Source organism: Equus caballus, chromosome 26 (genome assembly GCF_041296265.1).
Source record: "Equus caballus isolate H_3958 breed thoroughbred chromosome 26, TB-T2T, whole genome shotgun sequence".
NCBI lineage: Eukaryota > Metazoa > Chordata > Mammalia > Perissodactyla > Equidae > Equus > Equus caballus.
Genome location: NC_091709.1, coordinates 2,199,923 through 2,223,039, shown reverse-complemented (window position 1 = coordinate 2,223,039; position 23,117 = coordinate 2,199,923).

The following is a 23,117-nucleotide window of genomic DNA, read 5'->3' as shown; positions in this document are numbered from 1 at the left end:
TTCAGGCTTGGCCGGCAGGTGGTTCCAGACTGTCCAGGACGTGTTTCCAGCTTCTCCGGCAGGTGGTTCTGGTACGTGTGAGAGGTGGTTCCGCCATGGCTGGCAGGTGATCCCGGACTGTCCCCCAGGTGGTTCTGGCATAGCCAGCAGTTAATATTGGCCTGTCCGGCAGGTGGTTCCAGCCAGTCGAACAGGTGGCTCCGGCGTGCTCGGCAGGTGGTTCCGGTCTGTCCGCTAGGTGATTCCGGCGTGTCCGGCACGTGCTTCCGGCACGTCTGAGAGGTGGTTCCGGCATGCGCGACAGGTGATTTCGGAGTGTCCGCAAGGTGGTTCTGGCGTACCCGGCAGGTGATTTTGGCGTGTCCGGCAGGTGGTTCAGGCGAGTTGAGCAGGTGGTTGCGACGTGCTCGGCAGGTGCTTCCGGCGTCTCCGGCACGTGTTTCTGGCACATCTGACTGGTGGTTCCGGCATGCCCAAAAGTTGATTCCGGTCTGTCCGGTAGGTGGTTCCGGCGTGCACGGCATGTGGTTCTGGTACGTCTCAGAGGTGGTTGCGTATGCCCAACAGGTGTTTCCGGACTGTCCGCCACGTGCTTCTGGCACGTCTGAGAGGTGGTTCCAACATGCCCGGCAGGTCATTTCGGAGAGTCGTCCAAGTGGTTCTGGCGTAGCCCGCAGGTGATTTTGGCGTGTCCGGCAGGTGGTTCAGGCGAGTTGAGCAGGTGGTTCCGGCGTGCTCGGCTGGTGCTTCCGGGGTCATTGGCACGGGGTTCTGGCATGTCTGAGAGGTGGTTCCTGCATGCCCGGCAAGTGATTCCGGAGTGTTCGCCAAGTGGTTCTGGCATAGTCGGCAGGTGATTTTGGCATGTCCGGCAGGTGGTTCAGGCGAGTTGAGCAGGTGGTTCCAACGTGCTTGGCAGGTGCTTCCGGCGTCTCCGACACGTGTTTCTGGCACATCTGACAGGTGGTTCCGGCATGCCCGAAAGGTGATTCCGGTGTGTCCGGTAGGTGGTTCCAGCCTGCACGGCATGTGGTTCTGGTACGTCTCAGAGGTGGTTGCGCATGCCCAACAGGTGATTCCGGACTGTCCGCCACATGGTTCTGGCACGTCTGAGAGGTGGTTCCGGCATGCCCGGCAGGTCATCCCAGAGAGTCCTCCAAGTGGTTCTGGCATAACACGCAGGTGATTTTGGCGTGTCTGGCAGGTTGTTCCGTTGTGCTTGGCAGGTGGTTCAGGCTTGGCCGGCAGGTGGTTCCAGACTGTCCAGGACGTGTTTCCAGCTTCTCCGGCAGGTGGTTCTGGTACGTGTGAGAGGTGGTTCCGCCATGGCTGGCAGGTGATCCCGGACTGTCCCCCAGGTGGTTCTGGCATAGCCAGAAGTTAATATTGGCCTGTCCGGCAGGTGGTTCCAGCCAGTCGAACAGGTGGCTCCGGCGTGCTCGGCAGGTGGTTCCGGTCTGTCCGCTAGGTGATTCCGGCGTGTCCGGCACGTGCTTCCGGCACGTCTGAGAGGTGGTTCCGGCATGCGCGACAGGTGATTTCGGAGTGTCCGCCAGGTGGTTCTGGCGTACCCGGCAGGTGATTTTGGCGTGTCCGGCAGGTGTTTCTGGCGAGTGGAGCAGGTGGCTCCGGCATGCTCGGCAGGTGCTTCCGGCGTCTCCGGCACGTGGTTCTGGTGTGTCTGAGAGCTGGTTCCGGCATGTCCGGCAGATGATTCCGGAGTGTCCGCCAAGTGGTTCTGGCATACCCGGCTGGTGATTTGGGCATGTCAGGTAGTTGGTTCCGGCGAGTCGAGCAGGTGGCTCCGGCGTGCTCGGCAGGTTGTTCAGACGGGTCTGGCAGGTGTTTTCCGTCTGTTCGGGGTGTGGTTCCAGCATCTCATGCACATGGTTCTGGCACGTGTGAGATGTGGTTCCGGCCGGCCCGACAGGTGTTTCCACAGTGTCCGCCAAGTGGTACTGGCGTAGTTGGCAGGTGATTTTGGCATGACCGGCAGGTGGTTCCGGAGTGTTCGCCAAGTGTTTCCAGCGTAGCCGGCAGGTGATTTTGCATGTCCAGCGGTCGTTCCAGCGGGTCGAGCCGGTGGTTCCGGCGTGTCCGGCAGGTGGTTCCGGTCTTTCCGGCAGGTGGTTCTGTGGTGTCCGGCACGAGGTTCAGTCTGAGAGGCTGTGCCGGCATGCCCCTCACGTGATTCCGGCTTGTCCCCGAAGTGGTGCTGGTGTAGCAGGCAGGTGATTTTGGTGTGTCTGGCAGGTGGTTCAGGCGAGTTGAGCAGGTGGTTCCGGCGTGCACGGCACGTTGTTCTGGTACGTCTCAGAGGTGGTTGCGTATGCCCAACAGGTGATTCCGGACTGTCCGCCACGTGCTTCTCGCACGTTTGAGAGGTGGTTCCAACATGCCCGGCAGGTCATTTCGGAGAGTCGTCCAAGTGGTTCTGGCGTAGCCCGCAGGTGATTTTGGCGTGTCCGGCAGGTGGTTCAGGCGAGTTGAGCAGGTGGTTCCGGCGTGCTCGGCTGGTGCTTCCGGGGTCATTGGCACGGGGTCCTGGCATGTCTGAGAGGTGGTTCCTGCATGCCCGGCATGTGATTCCGGAGTGTTCGCCAAGTGGTTCTGGCATAGTTGCCAGGTGATTTTGGCATGTCCGGCAGGTGGTTCAGGCGAGTTGAGCAGGTGGTTCCGACGTGCTTGGCAGGTGCTTCCGGCGTCTCCGACACGTGTTTCTGGCACATCTGACAGGTGGTTCCGGCATGCCCGAAAGGTGATTCCGGTCTGTCCGGTAGGTGGTTCCAGCCTGCACGGCATGTGGTTCTGGTACGTCTCAGAGGTGGTTGCGCATGCCCAACAGGTGATTCCGGACTGTCCGCCACATGGTTCTGGCACGTCTGAGAGGTGGTTCCGGCATGCCCGGCAGGTCATCCCAGAGAGTCCTCCAAGTGGTTCTGGCATAACACGCAGGTGATATTGGCGTGTCTGGCAGGTTGTTCCGTTGTGCTTGTCAGGTGGTTCAGGCTTGGCCGGCAGGTGGTTCCAGACTGTCCAGGACGTGTTTCCAGCTTCTCCGGCAGGTGGTTCTGGTACGTGTGAGAGGTGGTTCCGCCATGGCTGGCAGGTGATCCCGGACTGTCCCCCAGGTGGTTCTGGCATAGCCAGCAGTTAATATTGGCCTGTCCGGCAGGTGGTTCCAGCCAGTCGAACAGGTGGCTCCGGCGTGCTCGGCAGGTGGTTCCGGTCTGTCCGCTAGGTGATTCCGGCGTGTCCGGCACGTGCTTCCGGCACGTCTGAGAGGTGGTTCCGGCATGCGCGACAGGTGATTTCGGAGTGTCCGCCAGGTGGTTCTGGCGTACCCGGCAGGTGATTTTGGCGTGTCCGGCAGGTGGTTCAGGCGAGTCGAGCAGGTGGCTGCGACGTGCTCGGCAGGTGCTTCCGGCGTCTCCGGCACGTGGTTCTGGCGTGTCTGAGAGCTGGTTCCGGCATGTCCGGCAGATGATTCCGGAGTGTCCGCCAAGTGGTTCTGGCATACCCGGCTGGTGATTTGGGCATGTCAGGTAGGTGGTTCCGGCGAGTCGAGCAGGTGGCTCCGGCGTGCTCGGCAGGTTGTTCAGACGGGTCTGGCAGGTGTTTTCCGTCTGTTCGGGGTGTGGTTCCAGCATCTCATGCACATGGTTCTGGCACGTGTGAGATGTGGTTCCGGCCGGCCCGACAGGTGTTTCCACAGTGTCCGCCAAGTGGTACTGGCGTAGTTGGCAGGTGATTTTGGCATGACCGGCAGGTGGTTCCAGCAAGCCCGGCAGGTGATTCCGAAGTGTTCCCCAACTGGTTGTGGCGTAGCCGGCAGGTGATTTTTGCGTGTCCGGCAGGTGGTTCTGGCGAGTCGAGCAGGTGGTTCCGGCGTGCTCGGCAGGTGCTTCCGGGGTCATTGGCACGTGGTTCTGGCATATCTTGGAGGTGGTTCCGGCATGCCTGGCAGGTGATTCCGGAGTGTTCGCCAAGTGTTTCCGGCGTAGCCGGCAGGTGATTTTGCATGTCCAGCGGTCGTTCCGGCGGGTCGAGCCGGTGGTTCCGGCGTGTCCGGCAGGTGGTTCCGGTCTGTCCGGCAGGTGGTTCTGTGGTGTCCGGCACGAGGTTCAGTCTGAGAGGCTGTGCCGGCATGCCCCTCACGTGATTCCGGCTTGTCCCCGAAGTGGTGCTGGTGTAGCAGGCAGGTGATTTTGGCGTGTCCGGCAGGTGGTTCAGGCGAGTTGAGCAGGTGGTTCCGGTGTGCTCGGCTGGTGCTTCCGGGGTCAATGGCACGGGGTTCTGGCATGTCTGAGAGGTGGTTCCTGCATGCCCGGCAAGTGATTCCGGAGTGTTCGCCAAGTGGTTCTGGCCTAGTCGGCAGGTGATTTTGGCATGTCCGGCAGGTGGTTCAGGCGAGTTGAGCAGGTGGTTCCAACGTGCTTGGCAGGTGCTTCCGGCGTCTCCGGCACATGTTTCTGGCACATCTGACAGGTGGTTCCGGCATGCCCGAAAGGTGATTCCGGTCTGTCCGGTAGGTGGTTCCAGCCTGCACGGCATGTCGTTCTGGTACGTCTCAGAGGTGGTTGCGCATGCCCAACAGGTGATTCCGGACTGTCCGCCACATGGTTCTGGCACGTCTGAGAGGTGGTTCCGGCATGCCCGGCAGGTCATCCCAGAGAGTCCTCCAAGTGGTTCTGGCATAACACGCAGGTGATTTTGGCGTGTCTGGCAGGTTGTTCCGTTGTGCTTGGCAGGTGGTTCAGGCTTGGCCGGCAGGTGGTTCCAGACTGTCCAGGACGTGTTTCCAGCTTCTCCGGCAGGTGGTTCTGGTACGTGTGAGAGGTGGTTCCGCCATGGCTGGCAGGTGATCCCGGACTGTCCCCCAGGTGGTTCTGGCATAGCCAGCAGTTAATATTGGCCTGTCCGGCAGGTGGTTCCAGCCAGTCGAACAGGTGGCTCTGGCGTGCTCGGCAGGTGGTTCCGGTCTGTCCGGTAGGTGATTCCGGCGTGTCCGGCACGTGCTTCCGGCACGTCTGAGAGGTGGTTCCGGCATGCGCGACAGGTGATTTCGGAGTGTCCACCAGGTGGTTCTGGCGTACCCGGCAGGTGATTTTGGCGTGTCCGGCAGGTGTTTCTGGCGAGTCGAGCAGGTGGCTCCGGCATGCTCGGCAGGTGCTTCCGGCGTCTCCGGCACGTGGTTCTGGTGTGTCTGAGAGCTGGTTCCGGCATGTCCGGCAGATGATTCCGGAGTGTCCGCCAAGTGGTTCTGGCATACCCGGCTGGTGATTTTGGCATGTCAGTTACTTGGTTCCGGCGAGTCGAGCAGGTGGCTCCGGCGTGCTCGGCAGGTTGTTCAGACGGGTCTGGCAGGTGTTTTCCGTCTGTTCGGGGTGTGGTTCCAGCATCTCATGCACATGGTTCTGGCACGTGTGAGATGTGGTTCTGGCCGGCCCGACAGGTGTTTCCACAGTGTCCGCCAAGTGGTACTGGCGTAGTTGGCAGGTGATTTTGGCATGACCGGCAGGTGGTTCCAGCAAGCCCGGCAGGTGATTCCGAAGTGTTCCCCAACTGGTTGTGGCGTAGCCGGCAGGTGATTTTTGCGTGTCCGGCAGGTGGTTCTGGCGAGTCGAGCAGGTGGTTCCGGCGTGCTCGGCAGGTGCTTCCGGGGTCATTGGCACGTGGTTCTGGCTTATCTGAGAGGTGGTTCCGGCATGCCCGGCAGGTGATTCCGGAGTGTTCGCCAAGTGTTTGCGGCGTAGCCGGCAGGTGATTTTGCATGTCCAGCGGTCGTTCCGGCGGGTCGAGCCGGTGGTTCCGGCGTGTCCGGCAGGTGGTTCCGGTCTGTCCGGCAGGTGGTTCTGTGGTGTCCGGCACGAGGTTCAGTCTGAGAGGCTGTGCCGGCATGCCCCTCACGTGATTCCGGCTTGTCCCCGAAGTGGTGCTGGTGTAGCGGGCAGGTGATTTTGGCGTGTCCGGCAGGTGGTTCAGGCGAGTTGAGCAGGTGGTTCCGGCGTGCTCGGCTGGTGCTTCCGGGGTCATTGGCACGGGGTTCTGGCATATCTGAGAGGTGGTTCCTGCATGCCCGGCAAGTGATTCCGGAGTGTTCGCCAAGTGGTTCTGGCATAGTCGGCAGGTGATTTTGGCATGTCCGGCAGGTGGTTCAGGCGAGTTGAGCAGGTGGTTCCAACGTGCTTGGCAGGTGCTTCCGGCGTCTCCGGCACGTGTTTCTGGCACATCTGACAGGTGGTTCCGGCATGCCCGAAAGGTGATTCCGGTCTGTCCGGTAGGTGGTTCCAGCCTGCACGGCATGTGGTTCTGGTACGTCTCAGAGGTGGTTGCGCATGCCCAACAGGTGATTCCGGACTGTCCGCCACATGGTTCTGGCACGTCTGAGAGGTGGTTCCGGCATGCCCGGCAGGTCATCCCAGAGAGTCCTCCAAGTGGTTCTGGCATAACACGCAGGTGATTTTGGCGTGTCTGGCAGGTTGTTCCGTTGTGCTTGGCAGGTGGTTCAGGCTTGGCCGGCAGGTGGTTCCAGACTGTCCAGGACGTGTTTCCAGCTTCTCCGGCAGGTGGTTCTGGTACGTGTGAGAGGTGGTTCCGCCATGGCTGGCAGGTGATCCCGGACTGTCCCCCAGGTGGTTCTGGCATAGCCAGCAGTTGATATTGGACTGTCCGGCAGGTGGTTCCAGCCAGTCGAACAGGTGGCTCCGGCGTGCTCGGCAGGTGGTTCCGGTCTGTCCGCTAGGTGATTCCGGCGTGTCCGGCACGTGCTTCCGGCACGTCTGAGAGGTGGTTCCGGCATGCGCGACAGGTGATTTCGGAGTGTCCGCCAGGTGGTTCTGGCGTACCCGGCAGGTGATTTTGGCGTGTGCGACAGGTGTTTCTGGCGAGTTGAGCAGGTGGCTCCGGCATGCTCGGCAGGTGCTTCCGGCGTCTCCGGCACGTGGTTCTGGTGTGTCTGAGAGCTGGTTCCGGCATGTCCGGCAGATGATTCCGGAGTGTCCGCCAAGTGGTTCTGGCATACCCGGCTGGTGATTTGGGCATGTCAGGTAGGTGGTTCCGGCGAGTCGAGCAGGTGGCTCCGGCGTGCTCGGCAGGTTGTTCAGACGGGTCTGGCAGGTGTTTTCCGTCTGTTCGGGGTGTGGTTCCAGCATCTCATGCACATGGTTCTGGCACGTCTGAGATGTGGTTCCGGCCGGCCCGACAGGTGTTTCCACAGTGTCCGCCAAGTGGTACTGGCGTAGTTGGCAGGTGATTTAGGCATGACTTGCAGGTGGTTCCAGCAAGCCCGGCAGGTGATTCCGAAGTGTTCCCCAACTGGTTGTGGCGTAGCCGGCAGGTGATTTTTGCGTGTCCGGCAGGTGGTTCTGGCGAGTCGAGCAGGTGGTTCCGGCGTGCTCGGCAGGTGCTTCCGGGGTCATTGGCACGTGGTTCTGGCATATCTGAGAGGTGGTTCCGGCATGCCCGGCAGGTGATTCCAGAGTGTTCGCCAAGTGTTTGCGGCGTAGCCGGCAGGTGATTTTGCATGTCCAGCGGTCGTTCCAGTGGGTCGAGCCGGTGGTTCCGGCGTGTCCGGCAGGTGGTTCCGGTCTGTCCGGCAGGTGGTTCTGTGGTGTCCGGCACTAGGTTCAGTCTGAGAGGCTGTGCCTGAATGCCCCTCACGTGATTCCGGCTTGTCCCCGAAGTGGTGCTGGTGTAGCGGGCAGGTGATTTTGGCGTGTCCGGCAGGTGGTTCAGGCGAGTTGAGCAGGTGGTTCCGGCGTGCTCGGCTGGTGCTTCCGGGGTCATTGGCACGGGGTTCTGGCATGTCTGAGAGGTGGTTCCTGCATGCCCGGCAAGTGATTCCGGAGTGTTTGCCAAGTGGTTCTGGCATAGTCGGCAGGTGATTTTGGCATGTCCGGCAGGTGGTTCAGGCGAGTTGAGCAGGTGGTTCCAACGTGCTTGGCAGGTGCTTCCGGCGTCTCCGGCACGTGTTTCTGGCACATCTGACAGGTGGTTCCGGCATGCCCGAAAGGTGATTCCGGTCTGTCCGGTAGGTGGTTCCAGCCTGCACGGCATGTGGTTCTGGTACGTCTCAGAGGTGGTTGCGCATGCCCAACAGGTGATTCCGGACTGTCCGCCACATGGTTCTGGCACGTCTGAGAGGTGGTTCCGGCATGCCCGGCAGGTCATCCCAGAGAGTCCTCCAAGTGGTTCTGGCATAACACGCAGGTGATTTTGGCGTGTCTGGCAGGTTGTTCCGTTGTGCTTGGCAGGTGGTTCAGGCTTGGCCGGCAGGTGGTTCCAGACTGTCCAGGACGTGTTTCCAGCTTCTCCGGCAGGTGGTTCTGGTACGTGTGAGAGGTGGTTCCGCCATGGCTGGCAGGAGATCCCGGACTGTCCCCCAGGTGGTTCTGGCATAGCCAGCAGTTAATATTGGCCTGTCCGGCAGGTGGTTCCAGCCAGTCGAACAGGTGGCTCCGGCGTGATCGGCAGGTGGTTCCGGTCTGTCCGCTAGGTGATTCCGGCGTGTCCGGCACGTGCTTCCGGCACGTCTGAGAGGTGGTTCCGGCATGCGCGACAGGTGATTTCGGAGTGTCCGCCAGGTGGTTCTGGCGTACCCGGCAGGTGATTTTGGCGTGTCCGGCAGGTGTTTCTGGCGAGTCGAGCAGGTGGCTCCGGCATGCTCGGCAGGTGCTTCCGGCGTCTCCGGCACGTGGTTCTGGTGTATCTGAGAGCTGGTTCCGGCATGTCCGGCAGATGATTCCGGAGTGTCCGCCAAGAGGTTCTGGCATACCCGGCTGGTGATTTGGGCATGTCAGGTAGGTGGTTCCGGCGAGTCGAGCAGGTGGCTCCGGGGTGCTCGGCAGGTTGTTCAGACGGGTCTGGCAGGTGTTTTCCGTCTGTTCGGGGTGTGGTTCCAGCATCTCATGCACATGGTTCTGGCACGTATGAGATATGGTTCAGGCCGGCCCGACAGGTGTTTCCACAGTGTCCGCCAAGTGGTACTGGCGTAGTTGGCAGGTGATTTTGGCATGACCGGCAGGTGGTTCCAGCAAGCCCGGCAGGTGATTCCGAAGTGTTCCCCAACTGGTTGTGGCGTAGCCGGCAGGTGATTTTTGCGTGTCCGGCAGGTGGTTCTGGCGAGTCGAGCAGGTGGTTCCGGCGTGCTCGGCAGGTGCTTCCGGGGTCATTGGCACGTGGTTCTGGCATATCTGAGAGGTGGTTCCTGCATGCTCGGCAAGTGATTCCGGAGTGTTCGCCAAGTGGTTCTGGCATAGTCGGCAGGTGATTTTGGCATGTCCGGCAGGTGGTTCAGGCGAGTTGAGCAGGTGGTTCCAACGTGCTTGGCAGGTGCTTCCGGCGTCTCCGGCACGTGTTTCTGTCACATCTGACAGGTGGTTCCGGCATGCCCGAGAGGTGATTCCGGTCTGTCCGGTAGGTGGTTCCAGCCTGCACGGCATGTGGTTCTGGTACGTCTCAGAGGTGGTTGCGCATGCCCAACAGGTGATTCCGGACTGTCCGCCACATGGTTCTGGCACGTCTGAGAGGTGGTTCCGGCATGCCCGGCAGGTCATCCCAGAGAGTCCTCCAAGTGGTTCTGGCATAACACGCAGGTGATTTTGGCGTGTCTGGCAGGTTGTTCCGTTGTGCTTGGCAGGTGGTTCAGGCTTGGCCGGCAGGTGGTTCCAGACTGTCCAGGACGTGTTTCCAGCTTCTCCGGCAGGTGGTTCTGGTACGTGTGAGAGGTGGTTCCGCCATGGCTGGCAGGTGATCCCGGACTGTCCCCCAGGTGGTTCTGGCATAGCCAGCAGTTGATATTGGACTGTCCGGCAGGTGGTTCCAGCCAGTCGAACAGGTGGCTCCGGCGTGCTCGGCAGGTGGTTCCGGTCTGTCCGCTAGGTGATTCCGGCGTGTCCGGCACGTGCTTCCGGCACGACTGAGAGGTGGTTCCGGCATGCGCGACAGGAGATTTCGGAGTGTCCGCCAGGTGGTTCTGGCGTACCCGGCAGGTGATTTTGGCGTGTCCGGCAGGTGTTTCTGGCGAGTCGAGCAGGTGGCTCCGGCATGCTCGGCAGGTGCTTCCGGCGTCTCCGGCACGTGGTTCTGGTGTGTCTGAGAGCTGGTTCCGGCATGTCCGGCACATGATTCCGGAGTGTCCGCCAAGTGGTTCTGGCATACCCGGCTGGTGATTTGGGCATGTCAGGTAGGTGGTTCCGGCGAGTCGAGCAGGTGGCTCCGGCGTGCTCGGCAGGTTGTTCAGACGGGTCTGGCAGGTGTTTTCCGTCTGTTCGGGGTGTGGTTCCAGCATCTCATGCACATGGTTCTGGCACGTGTGAGATGTGGTTCCGGCCGGCCCGACAGGTGTTTCCACAGTGTCCGCCAAGTGGTACTGGCGTAGTTGGCAGGTGATTTTGGCATGACCGGCAGGTGGTTCTTGCAAGCCCGGCAGGTGATTCCGAAGTGTTCCCCAACTGGTTGTGGCGTAGCCGGCAGGTGATTTTTGCGTGTCCGGCAGGTGGTTCTGGCGAGTTGAGCAGGTGGTTCCGGCGTGCTCGGCAGGTGCTTCCGGGGTCATTGGCACGTGGTTCTGGCATATCTGAGAGGTGGTTCCGGCATGCCCGGCAGGTGATTCCGGAGTGTTCGCCAAGTTTTCCGGCGTAGCCGGCAGGTGATTTTGCATGTCCAGCGGTCGTTCCGGCGGGTCGAGCCGGTGGTTCCGGCGTGTCCGGCAGGTGGTTCCGGTCTGTCCGGCAGGTGGTTCTGTGGTGTCCGGCACGAGGTTCAGTCTGAGAGGCTGTGCCGGCATGCCCCTCACGTGATTCCGGCTTGTCCCCGAAGTGGTGCTGGTGTAGCGGGCAGGTGATTTTGGCGTGTCCGGCAGGTGGTTCAGGCGAGTTGAGCAGGTGGTTCCGGCGTGCTCGGCTGGTGCTTCCGGGGTCATTGGCACGGGGTTCTGGCATGTCTGAGAGGTGGTTCCTGCATGCCCGGCAAGTGATTCCGGAGTGTTCGCCAAGTGGTTCTGGCATAGTCGGCAGGTGATTTTGGCATGTCCGGCAGGTGGTTCAGGCGAGTTGAGCAGGTGGTTCCAACGTGCTTGGCAGGTGCTTCCGGCGTCTCCGGCACGTGTTTCTGGCACATCTGACAGGTGGTTCCGGCATGCCCGAAAGGTGATTCCGGTCTGTCCGGTAGGTGGTTCCAGCCTGCACGGCATGTGGTTCTGGTACGTCTCAGAGGTGGTTGCGCATGCCCAACAGGTGATTCCGGACTGTCCGCCACATGGTTCTGGCACGTCTGAGAGGTGGTTCCGGCATGCCCGGCAGGTCATCCCAGAGAGTCCTCCAAGTGGTTCTGGCATAACACGCAGGTGATTTTGGCGTGTCAGGCAGGTTGTTCCGTTGTGCTTGGCAGGTGGTTCAGGCTTGGCCGGCAGGTGGTTCCAGACTGTCCAGGACGTGTTTCCAGCTTCTCCGGCAGGTGGTTCTGGTACGTGTGAGAGGTGGTTCCGCCATGGCTGGCAGGTGATCCCGGACTGTCCCCCAGGTGGTTCTGGCATAGCCAGCAGTTAATATTGGCCTGTCCGGCAGGTGGTTCCAGCCAGTCGAACAGGTGGCTCCGGCGTGATCGGCAGGTGGTTCCGGTCTGTCTGGTAGGTGATTCCGGCGTGTCCGGCACGTGCTTCCGGCACGTCTGAGAGGTGGTTCCGGCATGCGCGACAGGTGATTTCGGAGTGTCCGCCAGGTGGTTCTGGCGTACCCGGCAGGTGATTTTGGCGTGTCCGGCAGGTGTTTCTGGCGAGTCGAGCAGGTGGCTCCGGCATGCTCGGCAGGTGCTTCCGGCGTCTCCGGCACGTGGTTCTGGTGTGTCTGAGAGCTGGTTCCGGCATGTCCGGCAGATGATTCCGGAGTGTCCGCCAAGTGGTTCTGGCATACCCGGCTGGTGATTTGGGCATGTCAGGTAGGTGGTTCCGGCGAGTCGAGCAGGTGGCTCTGACGTGCTCGGCAGGTTGTTCAGACGGGTCTGGCAGGTGTTTTCCGTCTGTTCGGGGTGTGGTTCCAGCATCTCATGCACATGGTTCTGGCACGTGTGAGATGTGGTTCCGGCCATCACGACAGGTGTTTCCACAGTGTCCGCCAAGTGGTAATGGCGTAGTTGGCAGGTGATTTTGGCATGACCGGCAGGTGGTTCCAGCAAGCCCGGCAGGTGATTCCAAAGTGCTCCCCAACTGGTTGTGGCGTAGCCGGCAGGTGATTTTTGCGTGTCCGGCAGGTGGTTCTGGCGAGTCGAGCAGGTGGTTCCGGCGTGCTCGGCAGGTGCTTCCGGGGTCATTGGCACGTGGTTCTGGCATATCTGAGAGGTGGTTCCGGCATGCCCGGCAGGTGATTCCGGAGTGTTCGCCAAGTGTTTCCGGCGTAGCCGGCAGGTGATTTTGCATGTCCAGCGGTCGTTCCGGTGGGTCGAGCCGGTGGTTCCGGCGTGTCCGGCAGGTGGTTCCGGTCTGTCCGGCAGGTGGTTCTGTGGTGTCCGGCACGAGGTTCAGTCTGAGAGGCTGTGCCGGCATGCCCCTCACGTGATTCCGGCTTGTCCCCGAAGTGGTGCTGGTGTAGCGGGCAGGTGATTTTGGCGTGTCCGGCAGGTGGTTCAGGCGAGTTGAGCAGGTGGTTCCGGCGTGCTCGGCTGGTGCTTCCGGGGTCATTGGCACGGGGTTCTGGCATGTCTGAGAGGTGGTTCCTGCATGCCCGGCAAGTGATTCCGGAGTGTTCGCCAAGTGGTTCTGGCATAGTCGGCAGGTGATTTTGGCATGTCCGGCAGGTGGTTCAGGCGATTGAGCAGGTGGTTCCAACGTGCTTGGCAGGTGCTTCCGGCGTCTCCGGCACGTGTTTCTGGCACATCTGACAGGTGGTTCCGGCATGCCCGAAAGGTGATTCCGGTCTGTCCGGTAGGTGGTTCCAGCCTGCACGGCATGTGGTTCTGGTACGTCTCAGAGGTGGTTGCGCATGCCCAACAGGTGATTCCGGACTGTCCGCCACATGGTTCTGGCACGTCTGAGAGGTGGTTCCGGCATGCCCGGCAGGTCATCCCAGAGAGTCCTCCAAGTGGTTCTGGCATAACACGCAGGTGATTTTGGCGTGTCTGGCAGGTTGTTCCGTTGTGCTTGGCAGGTGGTTCAGGCTTGGCCGGCAGGTGGTTCCAGACTGTCCAGGACGTGTTTCCAGCTTCTCCGGCAGGTGGTTCTGGTACGTGTGAGAGGTGGTTCCGCCATGGCTGGCAGGTGATCCCGGACTGTCCCCCAGGTGGTTCTGGCATAGCCAGCAGTTAATATTGGCCTGTCCGGCAGGTGGTTCCAGCCAGTCGAACAGGTGGCTCCGGCGTGCTCGGCAGGTGGTTCCGGTCTGTCCGGTAGGTGATTCCGGCGTGTCTGGCACGTGCTTCCGGCACGTCTGAGAGGTGATTCCGGCATGCGCGACAGGTGATTTCGGAGTGTCCGCCAGGTGGTTCTGGCGTACCCGGCAGGTGATTTTGGCGTGTCCGGCAGGTGTTTCTGGCGAGTCGAGCAGGTGGCTCCGGCATGCCTCGGCAGGTGCTTCCGGCGTCTCCGGCACGTGGTTCTGGTGTGTCTGAGAGCTGGTTCCGGCATGTCCGGCAGATGATTCCGGAGTGTCCGCCAAGTGGTTCTGGCATACCCGGCTGGTGATTTGGGCATGTCAGGTAGGTGGTTCCGGCGAGTCGAGCAGGTGGCTCCGGCGTGCTTGGCAGGTTGTTCAGACGGGTCTGGCAGGTGTTTTCCGTCTGTTCGGGGTGTGGTTCCAGCAGCTCATGCACATGGTTCGGGCACCTCTGAGATGTGGTTCCGGCCGGCCCGACAGGTGTTTCCACAGTGTCCGCCAAGTGGTACTGGCGTAGTTGGCAGGTGATTTTGGCATGACCGGCAGGTGGTTCCAGCAAGCCCGGCAGGTGATTCCGAAGTGTTCCCCAACTGGTTGTGGCGTAGCCGGCAGGTGATTTTTGCGTGTCCGGCAGGTGTTTCTGGCGAGTTGAGCAGGTGGTTCCGGCGTGTTCGGCAGGTGTCTCCGGGGTCATTGGCACGTGGTTCTGGCATATCTGAGAGGTGGTTCCGGCATGCCCGGCAGGTGATTCCGGAGTGTTCGCCAAGTGTTTCCGGCGTAGCCGGCAGGTGATTTTGCATGTCCAGCGGTCGTTCCGGCGGGTCGTGCTGGTGGTTCCGGCGTGTCCGGCAGGTGGTTCCGGTATGTCCGGCAGGTGGTTCTGTGGTGTCCGGCACGAGGTTCAGTCTGAGAGGCTGTGCCGGCATGCCCCTCACGTGATTCCGGCTTGTCCCCGAAGTGGTGCTGGTGTAGCGGGCAGGTGATTTTGGCGTGAGCGGCAGGTGGTTCAGGCGAGTTGAGCAGGTGGTTGTGACGTGCTCGGCAGGTGCTTCCGGCGTCTCCGGCACGTGTTTCTGGCACATCTGACTGGTGGTTCCGGCATGCCCAAAAGTTGATTCCGGTCTGTCCGGTAGGTGGTTCCGGCGTGCACGGCACGTGGTTCTGGTACGTGTCAGAGGTGGTTGCGTATGCCCAACAGGTGATTCCGGACTGTCCGCCACGTGCTTCTGGCACCTCTGAGAAGTGGTTCCGGAATGCCTGACATGTGATTCCGGAGTGTCTGCCGAGTGGTTCTTGCATAGCCAGCAGCTGACTTTGGCGTGTCAAGTAGGTGGTTCTGGGGAGTGGATCAGCTGGTTCCGGCATACTCGGCAGGTGGTACCGGCGTGTCCGTAACATGGTTCTGGCAAGTCTGAGAGGCGGTTCCAGCATGTCCGGTAGGTGATTCCGGAGTGTTCGCCAAGTGGTTCTGGCGTAGCCGGCGGGTGATTTTGCATGTCCGGCGGTGGTTCCGGCGATTCGAGCCGGTGGTTCCGGCGTGTCCGGCAGGTGGTTCCCGTCTGTCCAGCAGGTGGTTCTGGGGTGTCCGGCACGAGGTTCTGGCACGTCTGAGAGGTTGTGTCGGCATGCACTTCACGTGATTCCGGCTTGTCCACCAAGTGGTTCTGGTGTAGCGGGCAGGTGAGTTTGGCATGTCCGGCAGGTGTGACCGGTGAGTCAAGCAGGTGGTTCCGGCGAGTGTTTCCTGTGTTTCCAGTCTGTCCGGGAGATGGTTCCGGCCTGTCCGGCACGTGCTTCTGGCACTTCGGAGAGGTTGTGCTGGCATGCCCGGCAGGTGATTCTGGAGTGTCCGCCAAGTGGTTCTTTCGTAGCCGGCAGGTGATTTTGGTGTGACCGGCAGGTGGTTCTGGCGAGTCAAGCAGGTGGTCCCGGCGTGTCCGGCAGGTGGTTCCGGTCTGTCCTGGAGGTGGTTCCGGAGTGTCTGCCGAGTGGTTCTGGCATAGCCGGCAGGTGATTTTGGCGTGTCCAGCAGGTGGTTCCGGCGAGCTCGGCAGGTGGTACCGGCGTGTCCGGAACATGGTTCTGGCACGTCTGAGAGATGGTTCTGGCATGCCCGGCAGGTGATTCCGGAGGGTCCGGCATGTGGTTCTGGCACCTCTGAGAGGTGGTTCCGGCATGCCCGGCAGGTGGTTCCTGAGTGTCTGCCGAGTGGTTCTGGCGTAGCCGGCAGGTGATTTTGGCGTGTCCAGCTGGTGGTTCTGGGGAGTGGAGCAGGTGGTTCCGGCATACTCGGCAGGTGGTACCGGCGTGTCCAGAACATTTTTCTGGCAAGTCTGAGAGGTGGTTCCGGCATGCCCGGCAGGTGAAGCGGAGTGTTCGCCAAGTGGTTCTGGCGTAGCCGGCAGGTGATTTTGCATGTCTGGCGGTGGTTCCGGCGAGTCGAGCCGGTGGTCCCGGCGTGTCCGGCAGGTGCTTCTGGTCTGTCTGGCAGGTGGTTCTGGCGTGTCTGGCACGAGGTTCTGGCACGTCTGAGAGGTGGTTCCGGTACGCCCGACAGGTGATTCTGGAGTGTCCGCCACGTGGTTCTGGCATACCCTGCAGGTGATATTTGCGTGTCTGGCAGGTGTGTTTTGCAAGTCGAGCATGTGGCTCAGGCATGCTCAGCAGGTGCTTCTGGCGTGTCCTGCACGTGGTTCTGGTGTGTCTGAGAGCTGGTTCTGGCATGTCCGGCAGATGATTCCGGAGTGTCCACAAAGTGGTTCTGGCATACGCGGCAGGTGATTTTGGCGTGTCAGGTAGGTGGTTCCTGCGAGTCGACTAGGTGGTTCCGGCGTGCTCGGCAGGTGGTTCAGGCGGGTCTGGCAGGTGGTTTCGGTCTGTTCGGGGTGTGGTTCCGGCATCTCAGGCACATGGTTCTGGCACGTCTGAGAGGTGGTTCCGGCCGGCCCGACAGGTGTTTCCGGAGAGTCCGCAAAGTGGTTCTGGCGTAGCTGGCAGGTGATGTTGGAGTGACCGGCAGGTGGTTCCAGCAAGCCCGGCAGGTGATTCCGGAGTGTCTGCCGTGTGGTTCTGGCGTAGCCGGCAGGTGATTTTGGCGTCTCCAGCAGGTGGTTCCGGCGAGCTCGGCAGGTGGTACCGGCGTGTCCAGAACACGGTTGTGGCACGTCTGAAAGATGGTTCTGGCATGCCAGGCAGGTGATTCCGGAATGTCCGGCATGTGGTTCTGGCACCTCAGAGAGCTGGTTCCGGCATGCCCGGCAGGTGGTTCCTGAGTGTCTGCCGAGTGGTTCTGGCGTAGCCGGCAGGTGATTTCGGCGTGTCCAGTAAGTGGTTCTGGGGAGTGGAGCAGGTGGTTCCGGCATAGTCGGCAGGTGGTTCCGGCGTGTCCGGCACATGGTTCTGGCACGTCTGAGAGGTGGTTCCGGCATGCCCGGCAGGTGATTCCAGAGTGTTCGCCACGTGGTTCTGGCGTACCCGGAAGGTGATTTTGGCGTGTCTGGCAGGTGTTTCTTGCAAGTCGAGCATGTGGCTCAGGCATGCTCAGCAGGTGCTTCCAGCGTGTCCGGCACGTGGTTCTGGTGTGTCTGAGAGCTGGTTCTGGCATGTCCGGAAGATGATTCCGGAGTGTCCACCAAGTGGCTCTGGCATACCCGGCAGGTGATTTTGGGGTGTCAGGTAGGTGGTTCCGGTGAGTCGAGTAGGTGGTTCCGGCGTGCTCAGCAGGTGGTTCAGGCGGGTCTGGCAGGTGGTTTCGGTCTGTTAGGGCTGTGGTTCCGGCATCTCAGGCACATGGTTCTGGCACGTTTGAGAGGTGGTTCCGGCAGGCCCGACAGGTGTTTCCATGGTGTTCGCCAAGTGGTTCTGGCATAGCTGGCAGGTGATGTTGGCGTGACCGGCAGGTGGTTCCAGCCAGCCCGGCAGGTGATTCCGGAGTGTCCGGCATGTGGTTCTGGCACCACTGAGAGGTGGTTCCGGAATGCCCGAAAGGTGATTCCGGTCTGTCCGGTAGGTGGTTCCAGCCTGCACGGCATGTGGTTCTGGTACGTCTCAGAGGTGGTTGCGCATGCCCAACAGGTGATTCCGGACTGTGCGCCACATGGTTCTGGCACGTCTGAGAGGTGGTTCCGGCATGCCCGGCAGGTCATCCCAGAGAGTCCTCCAAGTGGTTCTGGCATAACACGCAGGTGATTTTGGCGTGTCTGGCAGGTTGTTCCGCTGTGCTTGGCAGGTGGTTCAGGCTTGGCCGGCAGGTGGTTCCAGACTGTCCAGGACGTGTTTCCAGCTTCTCCGGCAGGTGGTTCTGGTACGTCTGAGAGGTGGTTCCGCCATGGCTGGCAGGTGATTCCGGACCGTCCCCCAGGTGGTTCTGGCATAGCCAGCAGTTGATATTGGCCTGTCCGGCAGGTGGTTCCAGCCAGTCGAACAGGTGGCTCCGGCGTGATCGGCAGGTGGTTCCGGTCTGTCCGGTAGGTGATTCCGGCGTGTCCGGCACGTGCTTCCGGCACGTCTGAGGGGTGGTTGCGGCATGCGCGACAGGTGATTTCGGAGTGTCCGCCAGGTGGTTCTGGCGTACCCGGCAGGTGATTTTGGCGTGTCCGGCAGGTGTTTCTGGCGAGTCGAGCAGGTGGCTCCGGCATGCTCGGCAGGTGCTTCTGGCGTCTCCGGCACGTGGTTCTGGTGTGTCTGAGAGCTGGTTCCGGCATGTCCGGCAGATGATTCCGGAGTGTCCGCCAAGTGGTTCTGGCATACCCGGCTGGTGATTTGGGCATGTCAGGTAGGTGGTTCCGGCGAGTCGAGCAGGTGGCTCCGGCGTGCTCGGCAGGTTGTTCAGACGGGTCTGGCAGGTGTTTTCCGTCTGTTCGGGGTGTGGTTCCAGCATCTCATGCACATGGTTCTGGCACGTCTGAGATGTGGTTCCGGCCGGCCCGACAGGTGTTTCCACAGTGTCCGCCAAGTGGTACTGGCGTAGTTGGCAGGTGATTTTGGCATGACCGGCAGGTGTTTCCAGCAAGCCCGGCAGGTGATTCCGAAGTGTTCCCCAACTGGTTGTGGCGTAGCCGGCAGGTGATTTTTGCGTGTGCGGCAGGTGGTTCTGGCAAGTCGAGCAGGTGGTTCCGGCGTGCTCGGCAGGTGCTTCCGGGGTCATTGGCACGTGGTTCTGGCATATCTGAGAGTTGGTTCCGGCATGCCCGGCAGGTGATTCCGGAGTGTTCGCCAAGTGTTTCCGGCGTAGCCGGCAGGTGAGTTTGCATGTCCAGCGGTCGTTCCGGCGGGTCGAGTCGGTGGTTCCGGCGTGTCCGGCAGGTGTTTCCGGTCTGTCCGGCAGGTGGTTCTGTGGTGTCCGGCACGAGGTTCAGTCTGAGAGGCTGTGCCGGCATGCCCCTCACGTGATTCCTGCTTGTCCCCGAAGTGGTGCTGGTCTAGCGGGCAGGTGATTTTGGCGTGTCCGGCAGGTGGTTCAGGCGAGTTGAGCGGGTGGTTGCGACGTGCTCGGCAGGTGCTTCCGGCGTCTCCAGCACGTGTTTCTGGCACATCTGACTGGTGGTTCCGGCATGCCCAAAAGTGGATTCCGGTCTGTCCGGTAGGTGGTTCCGGCGTGCACGACACGTGGTTCTGGTACGTCCCAGAGGTGGTTGCGTATGCCCAACAGGTGATTCCGGACTGTCCGCCACGTGCTTCTGGCACGTCTGAGAGGTGGTTCCTACATGCCCGGCAGGTCATTTCGGAGAGTCGTCCAAGTGGTTCTGGCGTAGCCCGCAGGTGATTTTGGCGTGTCCGGCAGGTGGTTCCGCCATGCTCGGCAGGTGGTTCAGGCATGGCCGTCACGTGGTTCCAGTCTGTCCAGGACGTGTTTCCAGCTTCTCCGGCAGGTGGTTCTGGTACGTCTGAGAGGTGGTTCCGCCATGGCTGGCAGGTGATCCCGGACTGTCCCCCAGGTGGTTCTGTCATAGCCAGCAGTTAATATTGGCCTGTCCGGCAGGTGGTTCCAGCCAGTCGAAAAGGTGGCTCCGGCGTTCTTGGCAGGTGGTTCCGGTCTGTCCGGCAGGTGGTTCTGTGGTGTCCGGCACGAGGTTCAGTCTGAGAGGCTGTGACGGCATGCCCCTCACGTGATTCCTGCTTGTCCCCGAAGTGGTGCTGGTCTAGCGGGCAGGTGATTTTGGCGTGTCCGGCAGGTGGTTCAGGCGAGTTGAGCAGGTGGTTCCAATGTGCTTGGCAGGTGCTTCCGGCGTCTCCGGCACGTGTTTCTGGCACATCTGACAGGTGGTTCCGGCATGCCCGAAAGGTGATTCCGGTCTGTCCGATAGGTGGTTCCAGCCTGCACGGCATGTGGTTCTGGTACGTCTCAGAGGTGGTTGCGCATGCCCAACAGGTGATTCCGGACTGTCCGCCACATGGTTCTGGCACGTCTGAGAGGTGGTTCCGGCATGCCCGGCAGGTCATCCCAGAGAGTCCTCCAAGTGGTTCTGGCATAACACGCAGGTGATTTTGGCGTGTCTGGCAGGTTGTTCCGTTGTGCTTGGCAGGTGGTTCAGGCTTGGCCGGCAGGTGGTTCCAGACTGTCCAGGACGTGTTTCCAGCTTCTCCGGCAGGTGGTTCTGGTACGTGTGAGAGGTGGTTCCACCATGGCTGGCAGGTGATCCCGGACTCTCCCCCAGGTGGTTCTGGCATAGCCAGCAGTTAATATTGGCCTGTCCGGCAGGTGGTTCCAGCCAGTCGAACAGCTGCCTCCGGCGTGCTCGGCAGGTGGTTCCGGTCTGTCCGGTAGGTGATTCCGGCGTGTCCGGCACGTGCTTCCGGCACGTCTGAGAGGTGGTTCCGGCATGCGCGACAGGTGATTTCGGAGTGTCCGCCAGGTGGTTCTGGCGTACCCGGCAGGTGATTTTGGCGTGTCCGGCAGGTGTTTCTGGCGAGTCGAGCAGGTGGCTCCGGCATGCTCGGCAGGTGCTTCCGGCGTCTCCGGCACGTGGTTCTGGTGTGTCTGAGAGCTGGTTCCGGCATGTCCGGCAGATGATTCCGGAGTGTCCGCCAAGTGGTTCTGGCATACCCGGCTGGTGATTTGGGCATGTCAGGTAGGTGGATCCGGCGAGTCGAGCAGGTGGCTCTGGCGTGCTCGGCAGGTTGTTCAGACGGGTCTGGCAGGTGTTTTCCGTCTGTTCGGGGTGTGGTTCCAGCATCTCATGCACATGGTTCTGGCACGTGTGAGATGTGGTTCCGGCCGGCCCGACAGGTGTTTCCACAGTGTCCGCCAAGTGGTACTGGCGTAGTTGGCAGGTGATTTTGGCATGACCGGCAGGTGGTTCCAGCAAGCCCGGCAGGTGATTCCGAAGTGTTCCCCAACTGGTTGTGGCGTAGCCGGCAGGTGATTTTTGCGTGTCCGGCAGGTGGTTCTGGCGAGTCGAGCAGGTGGTTCCGGCGTGCTCGGCAGGTGCTTCCGGGGTCATTGGCACGTGGTTCTGGCTTATCTGAGAGGAGGTTCCGGCATGCCCGGCAGGTGATTCCGGAGTGTTCGCCAAGTGTTTGCGGCGTAGCCGGCAGGTGATTTTGCATGTCCAGCGGTCGTTCCGGCGGGTCGAGCCGGTGGTTCCGGCGTGTCCGGCAGGTGGTTCCGGTCTGTCCGGCAGGTGGTTCTGTGGTGTCCGGCACGAGGTTCAGTCTGAGAGGTTGTGCCGGCATGCCCCTCACGTGATTCCTGCTTGTCCCCGAAGTGGTGCTGGTCTAGCGGGCAGGTGATTTTGGCGTGTCCGGCAGGTGGTTCAGGCGAGTTGAGCGGGTGGTTGCGACGTGCTCGGCAGGTGCTTCCGGCGTCTCCAGCACGTGTTTCTGGCACATCTGACTGGTGGTTCCGGCATGCCCAAAAGTGGATTCCGGTCTGTCCTGTAGGTGGTTCCGGCGTGCACGACACGTGGTTCTGGTACGTCCCAGAGGTGGTTGCGTATGCCCAACAGGTGATTCCGGACTGTCCGCCACGTGCTTCTGGCACGTCTGAGAGGTGGTTCCTACATGCCCGGCAGGTCATTTCGGAGAGTCGTCCAAGTGGTTCTGGCGTAGCCCGCAGGTGATTTTGGCGTGTCCGGCAGGTGGTTCCGCCATGCTCGGCAGGTGGTTCAGGCATGGCCGTCACGTGGTTCCAGTCTGTCCAGGACGTGTTTCCAGCTTCTCCGGCAGGTGGTTCTGGTACGTCTGAGAGGTGGTTCCGCCATGGCTGGCAGGTGATCCCGGACTGTCCCCCAGGTGGTTCTGTCATAGCCAGCAGTTAATATTGGCCTGTCCGGCAGGTGGTTCCAGCCAGTCGAACAGGTGGCTCCGGCGTTCTTGGCAGGTGGTTCCGGTCTGTCCGGCAGCTGGTTCTGTGGTGTCCGGCACGAGGTTCAGTCTGAGAGGCTGTGCCGGCATGCCCCTCACGTGATTCCTGCTTGTCCCCGAAGTGGTGCTGGTCTAGCGGGCAGGTGATTTTGGCGTGTCCGGCAGGTGGTTCAGGCGAGTTGAGCGGGTGGTTGCGACGTGCTCGGCAGGTGCTTCCGGCGTCTCCAGCACGTGTTTCTGGCACATCTGACTGGTGGTTCCGGCATGCCCAAAAGTGGATTCCGGTCTGTCCGGTAGGTGGTTCCGGCGTGCACGACACGTGGTTCTGGTACGTCCCAGAGGTGGTTGCGTATGCCCAACAGGTGATTCCGGACTGTCTGCCACGTGCTTCTGGCACGTCTGAGAGGTGGTTCCAACATGCCCGGCAGGTCATTTCGGAGAGTCGTCCAAGTGGTTCTGGCGTAGCCCGCAGGTGATTTTGGCGTGTCCGGCAGGTGGTTCCGCCATGCTCGGCAGGTGGTTCAGGCATGGCCGTCACGTGGTTCCAGTCTGTCCAGGACGTGTTTCCAGCCTCTCCGGCAGGTGGTTCTGGTACGTCTGAGAGGTGGTTCCGCCATGGCTGGCAGGTGATCCCGGACTGTCCCCCAGGTGGTTCTGTCATAGCCAGCAGTTAATATTGGCCTGTCCGGCAGGTGGTTCCAGCCAGTCGAACAGGTGGCTCCGGCGTGCTCGGCAGGTGGTTCCGGTCTGTCCGCTAGGTGATTCCGGCGTGTCCGGCACGTGCTTCCGGCACGTCTGAGAGGTGGTTCCGGCATGCGCGACAGGTGATTTCGGAGTGTCCGCCAGGTGGTTCTGGCGTACCCGGCAGGTGATTTTGGCGTGTCCGGCAGGTGTTTCTGGCGAGTCGAGCAGGTGGCTCTGGCATGCTCGGCAGGTGCTTCCGGCGTCTCCGGCACGTGGTTCTGGTGTGTCTGAGAGCTGGTTCCGGCATGTCCGGCAGATGATTCCGGAGTGTCCGCCAAGTGGTTCTGGCATACCCGGCTGGTGATTTGGGCATGTCAGGTAGGTGGTTCCGGCGAGTCGAGCAGGTGTCTCCGGCGTGCTCGGCAGGTTGTTCAGACGGGTCTGGCAGGTGTTTTCCGTCTGTTCGGGGTGTGGTTCCAGCATCTCATGCACATGGTTCTGGCACGTGTGAGATGTGGTTCCGGCCGGCCCGACAGGTGTTTCCACAGTGTCCGCCAAGAGGTACTGGCGTAGTTGGCAGGTGATTTTGGCATGACCGGCAGGTGGTTCCAGCAAGCCCGGCAGGTGATTCCGAAGTGTTCCCCAACTGGTTGTGGCGTAGCCGGCAGGTGATTTTTGCGTGTCCGGCAGGTGGTTCTGGCGAGTCGAGCAGGTGGTTCCGGCGTGCTCGGCAGGTGCTTCCGGGGTCATTGGCACGTGGTT